Below are 12,685 nucleotides of genomic sequence, written 5' to 3'. Positions count from 1 at the left end.
AAATAAGGAATATAAATAATTCAAAAATTAGTCAGTGAATTTAGTGAAATTAAGTACTGTTATTGTGCCTCATTTTGAAGCAAATTAACTAAATATCTGAAACTTGGATTTAGGAGTATTAATTATTTAAGGGTAATTAATAAATTTTATATATCTTTCTTTTTAGGATCATGTCCATGACATTTTTTATAATTTGACATATAAACATCTTTTATTTTATATATAAAAATATATATTATATATAATGTATATATAATGTGTGTGCATATGTGTGTATGTGCCTGACACACACACATACACATAAAGCAAGAGATTTACTAAGAGGCCAAAAGAAAGAAAAAGTACAAAACACCAATATTTAGGGAACAAATTTATTTTTATTTTTCTGAAATTATCAGGAACTATGAAAAACACACTTGAGATCTGGCCATATCAAAAGCAACATACAAGTAAAAATAACATTTGAAAACCATGTTTAACCTTGGAGAAACATATATTAAAATACAAAGTTAACACTCCTGTATAAAGCTAAACAAGTTTTCTAAACCACAAGACTGCAGGGTTTTTTTGAAAACTGGCATAATTTTTTTTAAAGTAAAAACTAAAGCAGGAGAAAAGCACTCAGTTCCTGCCCGGAAACTCATCATTGATCAAATAACATACTCAAATGTCAGTAAAAATAAACAGTTAATAACCTGAAAACAAGTCTTTTAATGAGTTCAGGTTACAACCAAACACAGGATTTTACAGCTGGGAAAGAAGAGCTTGGATAACAACCAAGCTTTACCAAATACAAATAAATATAAAAGCCAACTAAAAGGCACCAAAATCCTGTCCTCCCTATTCACCTGAATGATTTTAATAATCCTCTTATCAATCCTTTCAGTGTAATTTCAACCTCATTGAGACTTAACATTCTAAATGTCTAAAGCTATGGAAGGTTGGTCCTGCCTATTCTCTTTGTCCCTCTCAAATCCTTCTAATCTGGTTTACCAAGCAAAACCACTAGCTAGGGGGATAAAAATAGATTCCGATGTTTGCTAGCTATTAGATAAACATAGCCACTTGTGCGGGAAGCCTAACATTTTTACTGCTTCCTAACTTTTTAAAACTTAACGTTAAGTCCATTTCCATAAGCTAACTTTACAGCTCCTTAATATTCTTAATCTGGATAGTTGACTTCTCAGACTTTGTTGGAGTCTGTCTCTTCTAGCCTTTTTCAATTGTTTTACCCAGGAATGGTCCTTGAAAAAACTTTCAAATTCAGGAAACCCCTGTAGGCAACCCTCACAGTATGTAACTGTTAGGACTAAGTTGAAGAGTACTCTTATTTCACAGAAACCTAGAACTGTCTACCAGGGCTGAGTTTACTCTCTTCCTTCAGAGATAAAATTTCAGGCTGAGCAAATTTAGAGAAAGGGTTCCTCGTCCAGTCATACACTAGTGCTGGGAAAAGGAGATAAAATGCCATTTAATTTGGTTTTGTGGTTCCTCCAAGTAGGTTATAGCAATATTTGAGAGTTGTACCCTTCATTCTTAAGTCCAAATGGCTGCAAAAACATTTCAAGAGTTCCTCTGGCAAGATGGCAAGTCAGTTTCCTTTTAGAATGAAGACTCTTATCACTTCAGGAAAAAAAATTTTTTTTTCTCCAGAATCTTTTAGGAACTTGTTCATTTGTTTATGTGATGAAAACATCTGTTTTTCATCAAAAGGCAAGTTTCTACAGCCATTCTTCATTCTCAAGCACAGCACTCAGCAATAGCTGGCTTACTGTTTTCTTGTAAGTACTCTGGCAATTCACCTTTCAACCCAAATATCCTCTGCAGAACGACTCTTCCTCTGATAAGTCACTGAATGTGGATGGTGCAGCAGATTTGCATGCTGTTTGTCCAGGTTTTTGTTTTGGGTTCTAATTTTTTTTAAACATTTTTACATAAATGTGTCTTTGATACTGGGACACATTATTCAGACCTCCCGTATCTCCAGGTGTTTTATATCAGCCTCTCTGTGAAGAAAGCAGTGTGCTATAAAGTCAGCATCAGGATTTTTTTGTTGTTGTTAATGAGGCAAAACTTATCATGGAGACAACCACCAATGAGGCCCCAGGAGTGCAGACGGCAGACCTCTGGTTATGAGATATGACGACACACATTATATATTGGCCTTTGTTTTGGGAGGTTCCTAGCAACAGAAAAAGTTTTCTTTGAATTCGTCATTTATAAATCTTACAAATGCCACCGCATGACAAATACTAGTGAAACCCATGGAGTCATCAACCTGGATAGTGAAGCTGCTGCTTTTCAGTTAATGACACAAAACCTTTTTGGCTTCATATGAGATATCTTCAGTCATTCAACTTACTGAGAATAAAGTCTTTTCCATTTTGTGCTACATCTTGCCCCAGCATTTTAATGTTATTATCAGATTCTCACCGAACATGCAAATTTTTCTTTTCTAAGTTCTGCTACCAAATAATTTGCTTCCTAAACCTTTTGACTGAATGTGATTTTTGATCAAAAGCCTTACTGTTTTGATATTCCAAAAGCCATTTAAAATAATAAATATCCTTTCTTGTCAAGTGGCTGTGATTTATAGTTATAACTGCTACTTTTGTAAGTTTCATGCCCCAGAAAATGCACAATGAGATAGGACAGCTTGGGCTGAGTCCATATAAAACCCTTGAGAAGTAGCTTTCATTATAAAGACATAACAAAGAGAATTTCTCTGTGTCCCTTGTTGCAATGGTATACTGAAGTATATTCAGAAGACTGAAATTCTTCATCACCAACCTTGTCAGAAATGACTGTAAATCTGTGCCTAAAATGGGCCTCTTCTTTCTCACATCTTGCCTTCCAAAATTGCAGCACTGAACTGTCAGCTTTGCTAGACACAAATGTTAATCAACTATGAAAACAGACATAACCAAACAAGAAAATCACAGAAGTACACAAACTCTAGTAAACAATTCACTTCTAACTTACATGTTCCACATATTTTGCAACGTTCACAACAAAGTGGCCGGGGAAAGCTGAGTTGCGGCGTGTAAAAACTCCTTCGTAGAATGAAAACTTCCCTCTGATTTTCTGCTTCGCAGTCAGTTCCCTCCCATGGGTCAGCTGGCACTGCATAAGAGTGGCCTGGGAGAGGCCAGCGTCCCCCTCCTCCCATCCTCCTCACCATGCAAAAGTAACCCATGGGTCTGCCTATACGTACTACCATACAGGGCTAAAAGATCCCTAAGAAAACTATTAATAGGGCTGCAAAATCATTGTTCGCAACTGTGAGAACAGCACTGTGCAGTGCACAAATAAGAAACAGTCTTCTTAGTCGCAATTTTAGGTAGAAGCCCAGCAGAGAAACCCGCTTCCAACACGAAACGGCCTCCTACGAGGGTCCACTTGACTTGGACCCTTTCGTGACTTTACTTGCAGGTTCCGGTTTGGCTCCCCGCTCATTCACCACCTGCGGATCAGACTTCGGTTTTGTTTCCCAGCTCCTCACCATTCTCTGGTACTCCTTGCTGGTTATTTTTTCCTTCTGCTGGGTTGTTTTGCTCTGATTTGTCAGTAGATTCCAATTTATCTTCTTTCCCATTTCCCTGCTTTGGGTTAAGCTGTGATGGATGCTCAGGGCTCTTCACCACCTCCTGGAGATTGTATTTCTAGACAACGTAATCTTTCTCAACACCCAAGCAACTGACAGCTTTGGTGATTTCTATGACCACCACCGTGTAATGTGGATTGGTGAGATATACTTTATTTTCTGAATTGAGGATGCCCACTATTCCCATAACAAAAACAGAAAACATGTCGCTGAGGAGGATACCCTTAAGTCTGATAGATACAAAAAATCTCTGATCCCTGTTTCTTGTTAAAACAAGATACATACTAATTCATTCTAAGTGGACTTCAAATACTCTGAACCCTTGCAATAAATACAAATGAAACCCTAAGACATTTAATAAAGTACTTTTTCCTAAAGAAAATTCAATTCTGAGTTAAAGATTTCATTCAACTACCAGGAAATCTCATATCCAACACAATGAAATCAGTTAGAGTTAATATTATTTTAAGAACATTTTAATGTATTTGTCATACACTCAAAAATGTAAGCCTTAAAGCTTTAAAAAGAAAAAAATTCTTAAAAACAAGAAGGAGTGTTTACCATTGAATGACTATGGAAAATCACTAAGAGAAACATACCTGCCAATTCATTGGTAACTTCTTCTCTATTCATATGACTATTTTGAGATTTGTATAAAATCTGTGTCCCTTTGTTTGGAGCTTTAGACCAGGGTTCCAGCAATGTTTCTGCACACTTTTTCCTATCTTCTAATAAAGCCTTGCACGTGCCTGAGATGGGTAACATTCATAGAATAACTCTAGTCTTCTTCATCCTGGTTTTGTACATATCCTGGAGAATATGATGCACCATTTTCTCATGTTCTGAAAGGAAAGGAAAAAAATCGTCACAGAACAAACCAGTTAAGAAGATAATTTCTCATTTTAAAGATTAAACTTTAGGCTGGGCATGGTGGCTCAAGCCTGTAATCCCAGCACTTTGGGAGGCCGAGGTGGGCAGATTGCCTGAGACCAGGAGATTGAGACCAGCCTGGTCAATATGGCAAAACCCGGTTTCTGCTAAAAACACAAAGTTAGCTAGGTGTGGTGCAGGTGCCTGTAATCCCACCTACTTAGGAGGCTGAGACAGGAAAATTTCTTGAACCCAGGAGACCAGAGGTTTGTACCACTGCACTCCAGCCTGGGTGGAAGAGCAAGATTCCGTCTCAAAAAAAAATTAACTCTAAAATTAATTTTACTGGCAATAACATAAGTTGACAGAAGAAGAAATTCTCATAAAAAATTTTAAATGTATTTACCTAGTCATTTTTTCCAACTAATATTTCTTCAGTGAGTAATATGTACTTATACTGTATCTAATATTCTAACTTTTCATCATTATTACTGCTTGCACTAGAAACAGCTGCTTACGTAGACAATATTATTATCATTTTTGTGATGTCCTGCGTTTTCAACTTAACACCACGCTCTTGTATTCCTATAGCAACAACTATCAGAGTAACGAACATGAAACAATTCATACATTTTTACAAAAAACCAGGCAAACCGACCTGTGAGTCACTTTAAAAAGTTTAATTAATCTATTAGCTAAGCTAGAGCAGAAGTCTAACTATCAGACCCCCGAGTAATCCCCAACCATGCTGCATACAAGATCATGAAAGGCAGTCCTCAGTCTGCAACCTGGCTACCTATTTGGGACTGCTTCAAAAAATTTTAAATTAGTTAGCCACATTGAAAAAATATAAAAACTCCTGATTTCCAACTTCTTTCAAAAAATGGGAAGATCTGGCCCTGCATTGCCAAACAGCAACAATGGGCGGAAGCTGAGCCGCAGCTGCCCTGCACAGACAGAACGAGCACTCTAGTTCTGCCCTCAGTTACATATGAAGGAAGCAGCAGAGCCAGGTGTCCACTCCTAAGCCAACGTTATATCTACCACCTCATTCTATCCCTCCATAGGCCTACTGCTAATACGGTGTACAGAGGCTGCGATCAAAAGATCTGAGCCATGCCCGAGAAGCCATTTTGTAAGCAGTATTCTCTGAGGCAGGAAGATACTCACATGTTATGGGATGGATAATCTTAAGAAGTATCAGCCATACCTATCCCAAGTGTCCTGATGAAGATGACCTTATTTGCTCTGCTTTCCACAGACTGGAATCTTCTTAGCCTCATCTCTGTAGATGCCTTAATGTTACCAACTTCTTTCTCCAAGGCAGCCTCCGTATCATGATCTTCTCCCTCGTATCCAGAGGGCTGCTGATCCTTGCCTGTAAACTGCGTTAAACTAATGAGCAGAAATGACGTAACAGTCACATTTAAACACTATAATTATTTATGTGAAATCCCTGGTGGCAGGTGGCTCAGTATTTGTTTTTTTTTTAGATGGAGTCTCACTCTGTCACTCAGGCTAGAGTGCGGTGGTACAACCTCTGTCACCCAGGCTAGAGTGCAGTGGTGCAACCTCGGCTCACTACGACCCCATCTCCTGGGTTAAAACAATTTTCCTGCCTTAGCCTACCGAGTAACTGGGATTACAGGTGCATACCACTATTCCCAGCTAAGTTTTATATTTTTAGTAGAGACAGGGTTTCACCACATTGTCCAGGGCGGTCTTGAACTCCTGACCTCAGGTGATCCACCAGCCTCAGCTTCCCAAAGCTCTGGGATTACAAGTGTAAGGCACTGTGCCAGGCCCAATAAGAAAACTTTTTATTATGAGACTGAGATACTACTCCCTTCAAAATATGGAGGAAGAATGGAGTTTCCTCAGACTATGGTATGTAAAATTTGAAAATGTTTTTAAAAGCATCTTGGCAGTTTGAGACAGAGAGAAATGTGCTGACCAGGTAAATCATTTCAGGGTGGACCTTAACACCTTCACCAGATATCTGTGTGCCTGACACGACACTGTCCTTTTAGTGAGATAAGACCAAATGCTTGTGAAATTAAAAACTCTTGTTCTCAGAGACATAGAGAAATGGAACAGAACAGAGGCCCCAGAAACAACACCACACATCTACAACCATCTGATCTTTGGCAAACCTGACAAAAACAAGCAATAGGGAAAAGACTCCATGTTTAATAAATGGTGTTGGGAAAACTGGCTAGCAATGTGCAGAAAGCAGAAACTGGATCCCTTCCTTACACCTTACACTAAAATTAAATCCAGATGGATTAAAGATTTAAACATAAAACCTAACACCATAAAAGCACTAGAAGAAAACGTAGGCAGAACCATCCAGGACATAGGCATAGGCAAGGACTTCATGACTAAAACACCAAAAGTAATGGCAACAAAAGCCAAGATAGACAAATGGGATCAAATTAAAATTCAGAGCTTCTGTACAGCAAAAGAAAAAATCATTAGAGTGAACTGGCAGCCAACAGAATGGGAAAAAATTTTTTCAATCTACCCATCTGACAAAGGGCTAATATTCAGAATCTATGAAGAATTAAAACAGATATATAAGAAAAAGACAAACAAGCCCATTCAAAAGTGGGCAAAGGATATGAACAGATGCTTTTCAAAAGAAGACATACATGAGGCCAACAAACATGAAAAAATGCTCATCATCACTGGTCATTAGAGAAATGCAAATCAAAACTACATTGAGATACCATCTCATGCCAGTTCGAATGGCAATCATTAAAAAATCTGGAGACAACAGATGCTGGAGAGGATTTGGAGAAATAGGAACACTTTTATACTGTTGGTGGGAGTGTAAATTAGTTCAACCATTGTGGAAGACAGTGTGGTGATTCCTCAAGGACCTAGAAATAGAAATTCAATCTGACCCAGAAATCCCAATACTGGGTATATACCCAAAGAACTATAAATTGTTCTACTATAAAGACACATGCACATGTATGCTCACTGCAGCCCTGTGTACAATAGCAAAGACCTGGAACCAACCCAAATGCCCATCAATGATAGACTGGACAGGGAAAATGTGGTACATGTACACCATGGAATACGATGCAGCCATAAAAAGTAATGAGTTTGTATCCTTTGTAGGGACTTGGATGAATCTGGAAACCATCATTCTCAGCAAACTGACACAAGAACAGAAAATCAAACACCGCATGTTCTCACTCACAGGTGGGTGTTGAACAGTGAGAACATGTGGACTCAGGGAGAGGAGCATCACACACTGGGAGCAGTTTGGTGGTAGCGGAGGGACAGCTGGGGGTTGGGAGGGCGGGGGGATATCATGGGGAGAAATGCTGGATATACTGTACACCTAAAGTAAAACAAACAAACAAACAACAACAACAACAACAACAAAAAAAAAACAACTCTTGTTCTGCTGAGGAACAATGCACTCTGGTCTTACCATGTTCCCCGTCATCCTGAAGCAGTTGGATTGATAGAACAGTGGAATGGCCTTTGGAAGTCACAATTACATGCCAACTAGATGATAATACTTTGCAGGGCTGGAGCAAAATTCTACAAAAGGCCATGTGTGCTCTGAATCAGCGTCCAATATTTGGTACTGTTTTGTCATAATCAGGATTCACAGGTCCGGAAATCAAGGTAAAGAAAATTTTTGCAATCTATTTATCTGACATAGATCCAGAATCTACAAGGAACTTAAATTTACAAGAAAAAAAAAATCAAAAAGTGGAAGAAGGATACTCAGACAATTCTCAAGTGAAATTTTTTTTAAAAAAAAACCATGTTTACATTGTAATATGAAGGATTAGTGGGATTAGTCAGGCAATCTGGGAGAGGAGAAAACCATTCCAAGTAGAAGCTGAGCATACAGAAATACCTGGGAGCCCTTGAAGCATGAAGAGCAAGGAGGACAGAAGCCAGTGTTAATGCAGAACCTATGGGTTTAAGCAGGGAGGATCTTGCAGCCCATGCTAAAAAGACTAGAGCTTTACTTCAATTGCAATAATGGTGATTTTATACTTGAATAGATTATTCTGTTTGAATATTTATGTTCTCTCTGATAAATGTATGAAGCAGAGAATATATTTGTGCTATTGCAAATCTGTGATGTTTAAGGACAAACAATGTAAAAAAAATGCTATCTTTTTTTCAATATTCAATCCATTTAAATCTAGTTCTGGTCCAGTTCATTTGGCTGAATATGCACTTGAAAAGGATGCCTCTTTTGCTTTTATTGGATATAGTTTTCTATAAATGGAAATTATGTCCAAGGTGGTTAATAGTCTTCTGGATATTCCATATACCTACTGATGTGTTGTTCACTTGGTTGATCAACTACTGGAAGAAAATTTCTCCTTTTATTATTATGTAATTGCCCTCTTTGTCTTGTCTACTTTTTTCTCATATTGATATAATTATGCCAACTTACTGGTGATTAATATTTGCATGTTATACTGCATGTTCTCACTCATAGGTGGGTGTTGAACAATGAGAACACGTGGACACAGGGAGGGGAGCATCACACACCGGGGTCTGTTGAGGGGAATTAGGGGAGGGACAGCAGTGGGTAGGAAGGTTGGGAAGGGATAACATGGGGAGAAATGCCAGATATAGGTGATGGGGGGATGGAAGCAGCAAACCACATTGCCATGTATGTACCTATGCAACAATCCTGCATGATCTGCACATGTACTCCAGAATCTAAAGTACAATAAAAAAAATAAAAAATAAAAAATAAAAAAATTGGATATTGTATATTTTCCCTTCCTTTTACTTTCAACTTATTTGGACCGGATAAAGAAAATGTGGCACATGTACACCATGGAATATTATGTAGCCATAAACAAGAATGGGTTCATTTTCTTTGCAGGGACATGGATGAAGCTGGAAACCATCATTCTCAGCAAACTATCGCAGGAACAGAAAACCAAACACTGCATGTTCTCACTCATAAGTGGAAGTTGAACAGTGAGAACACATGGACACAGGGAGGGGAACGTCACACACCAGGGCTTGTAGAGGGGTGGAGGGCAAGGGGAGGGAGAGCATTAGGAGAAATACCAAATGTAGATGATGAGATGATGTGTGCAGCAAACCACCATGGCCCATGTATGCCTATGTAACAACCCTGCACATTCTGCACATGTACCCCAAAACTTAAAGTATAAATAAATAAATAGAAAAATAAACTGTGTCCTTCACATTGACACATGTTCTGAGGAGATAGTTTTATAATACCCATGAGATATTGAGATACTCCTGACATGTATAAGCATGTTAAGACAGGGAATACCAAAAATTCTAGGGAAAAACTTGAAGTCTTTCTTAAAAAAAAAAAAATGCTTTTCTTGTTCCTTCCACTTAGATGTCACTTTGCTGAGTAAGATTGAGTTTAGGACTGGGAAGCCTAGGAATATAAGCCCTTCCCTTTGTACACAGATGTGGTTCTTGTGCAGTGAGATGCTTACTCTGAATATCTGTGTAGTAATCCACCTTCTTCCTGGTCTACCATGCTGATCTAGTGTTTTAGCCTCAATAGACTTGTGATGGAAGGGAAACTACCTGAGATTTATCATTCCTACATGGCACATATGGGATGGGGCTTAGCCAATCACCACCCAGATCATCACCAGTCCCATTGTGTCTGAAGTTGTGACTTCATCACTTTGATCACCTAGGAGGCAACAAAGCTGGGTAGACAATTCCATGTCCTCTCCTGCAACCTCTCCCAATGGCAGAGGCTGAACCAGGGGCTATTTTATTCCCAAATGGTGTTCCTTGGCTCCATGTTTCGTTTGCTATGCTTTTTGTATTTTCTTTCCTTGCCATTCTTTTTTTGATCTTTTCACTAGAGTTCACCCATAACGTAAGATACGTAAGTGTCCTGCTGGGCCTGAGGGCACAGGGAAATATAGTAAGATAATAAACGTATCAAGGGGGGACAAGATATCTATTAGAATGTGGAAAACAAGAAAATAATGTTTGTTCTTCTCTGATCTGCAAGACTCAACTTTAAGGATTTAGAGTTCTTAGAAAGTTTAATCTTATATAAGATTTAAATACTTGGAGGACACAGAACAAAACTGGACTAAGCAGTCCATTTATGGTATCCTTGTGGAGCAGAAGGAAGTATCTTGGGTCCTGACTGAGCCAATAGTAATACCCAGTATAAAGATGTGGGACATTGTTTGGAATCTGGGGATATTTGAGAGTTTTCAGATGATATTCTCTGATGCAGTATGCTTTGTCTTAGTCTCGATCAGATGCAGGTATTCTCTGCATAACACTGTGCATAAGGACAAAAGGAACAGTGAGATAAAGATGGACCATCTAGGAAGGCCAGATGAGTACCCTCTGCCCTTCATCTCTGAGTTCTCTTGGCCATAGCTGGCAACTCTAGTCAGTTCTAGAGTCTATGTGCCAGATTGCTTAAACCCATGTTCGATTCTGGTGTCAGTGAAACAGTCTCTTCAAGGTCTGCACATGACCTCTTTTTCACTAAGCTTAGCTAAAGAGCGCTGAGACTTCTCTCTAGACAGAATATTTTTCAGGCAGAGGTTTGATTCTGAGCCTTGTTAACTCTTGTTGGTTGAAAAGTTTCTTTTGCTGTCTATACTTGTTATATTTCTCTTCCTACTAGAGAGGTTCCCTCTTATGTGACTCAGTGACTTAGATACCACTTTTTCATGCTAGGCAATGAAAAGAAAGGTGGCTGGTCTCCAGGAAGTGATTATAAATTTGCTTTTGTGATAGGATAAGGACAGAGGAACTTTGTAGGTATAAGATCATCATACAAACAACCTGAGGAGACTGAAAGTCCACTTTTTTTGGTGGCATTAAGATGGTGTGTTAACCATAATTCCTGCAGATTGTGTATATTATGGAACTTGCCTCTCCAGTCAGGGTCAGCTCTAATTTCCTTTTCTGCTGTTTTTTGGCTCCCTCATTATATCACAGTGAGAGAACACACTAAATTCTAGGGTTCTCTGTACCCACAGCAGCAAGACCTTTTTATGAATATGTCCTATAGATACTCTGATCAGGTTTCCCTCATATAAAATGAAATGCCTAGTCTGTAAAAGGTTCCAGTGTTGCTTTGAGATAAGTCAAACAGGGTGAAATACACTTCTGTCCACATACGTATTTGGATTTGGGAACATTTTTGCCTATTAACTCAAGGGAATAATGGTACCACATTTTTGGGTTGTCACAGCCCCACCATAATAAAAGTATATGATGATTTCAATTGTAGACAATCAGAATGTCTCTCCAAACACTGCCATTATATAAATTAGAATATACAATTTATAGTGAGAATATGTAATTTGATATTCATAGTTGGAAAAGTTAAGTGTATTACCCCGAAGTTCACATGAAGTTGCTGTAACTCCCAGTTGTTTGTACAAATGTCTTTAACTCCTCACTTCAATTCATGTACCATTTCCTCACCTGATAATGTTCTTGAGACCCTTGTTTGCCTTAAAACTCATGCAGGCAGAAGAACAATACTCCGAGAGATGGTTTCAAAGGGATCAAATGGGTGGCTTTTAAGCTTTCCATTCCAGCAATGAGTGAGAGGAGTATCTCCCCCATGGATGCGTGGAGAGACTCAGGCTTTTTAGCCAGGGCTTCTTGTAAATGACTAAGAGCCTTTTGGAGAGCTCACAATCTGAATAGGTGCCTGTCTCTCTTGCACATCTGCTTCCACTTTTCTGCAAGTTAGTGTATGCGACAGAAGCCTACTCAGATTCTGAATATGCCTCCTGTGACCCCATTCCCAGTCACTGATGCATACAAGTTATGCCATGATGACCATATTTTCCAAATTAGTTCCTTGGACCATCAAATGATTTTTATGCTCATTCTGTATATGGCTGAAGTGTGGGAAGTTGCTAAAATATGGACATATTTTTGACATTTTCCTACCTTATGGTGACAATTGCTCCAATATAATAGATTAATTTTCTTTGCATAGTTTCTTGGGTAAGATGAAAAGAACATTATTCCAGATTTTAAAAAGAAGGTCACAGAACATTAGATCTAGAAGTAGTAGAGCTGATGTAGAAAATATCAATTTGTTTTCTGTTTGTTAGGTAAAATGAAAGTGCGGGCCATTTGGTGACTTTTGGAGGCCAGGTAACATTCACTTACGGACAATCTATACAGGTTGGGATTATCTGCATAGATATTTTGGGAATCAGGACA

General features: G+C 38.6%; 1 pseudogene; it reads right to left on the bottom strand.

The window, feature by feature from the left end:
• Positions 1-3,385: 3,385 nt before the first annotated feature.
• On the bottom strand, positions 3,386-9,992 carry LOC101050336 (THUMP domain-containing protein 1-like; annotated as a pseudogene).
• Positions 9,993-12,685: the final 2,693 nt, after the last annotated feature.

The sequence above is a fragment of the Saimiri boliviensis genome, chromosome 7 (assembly GCF_048565385.1).
Source record: "Saimiri boliviensis isolate mSaiBol1 chromosome 7, mSaiBol1.pri, whole genome shotgun sequence".
Taxonomy (NCBI): Eukaryota; Metazoa; Chordata; class Mammalia; order Primates; family Cebidae; genus Saimiri; species Saimiri boliviensis.
Note: the sequence above shows the minus strand (reverse complement) of the source record. Positions and strands in the feature narration are given on the sequence as shown.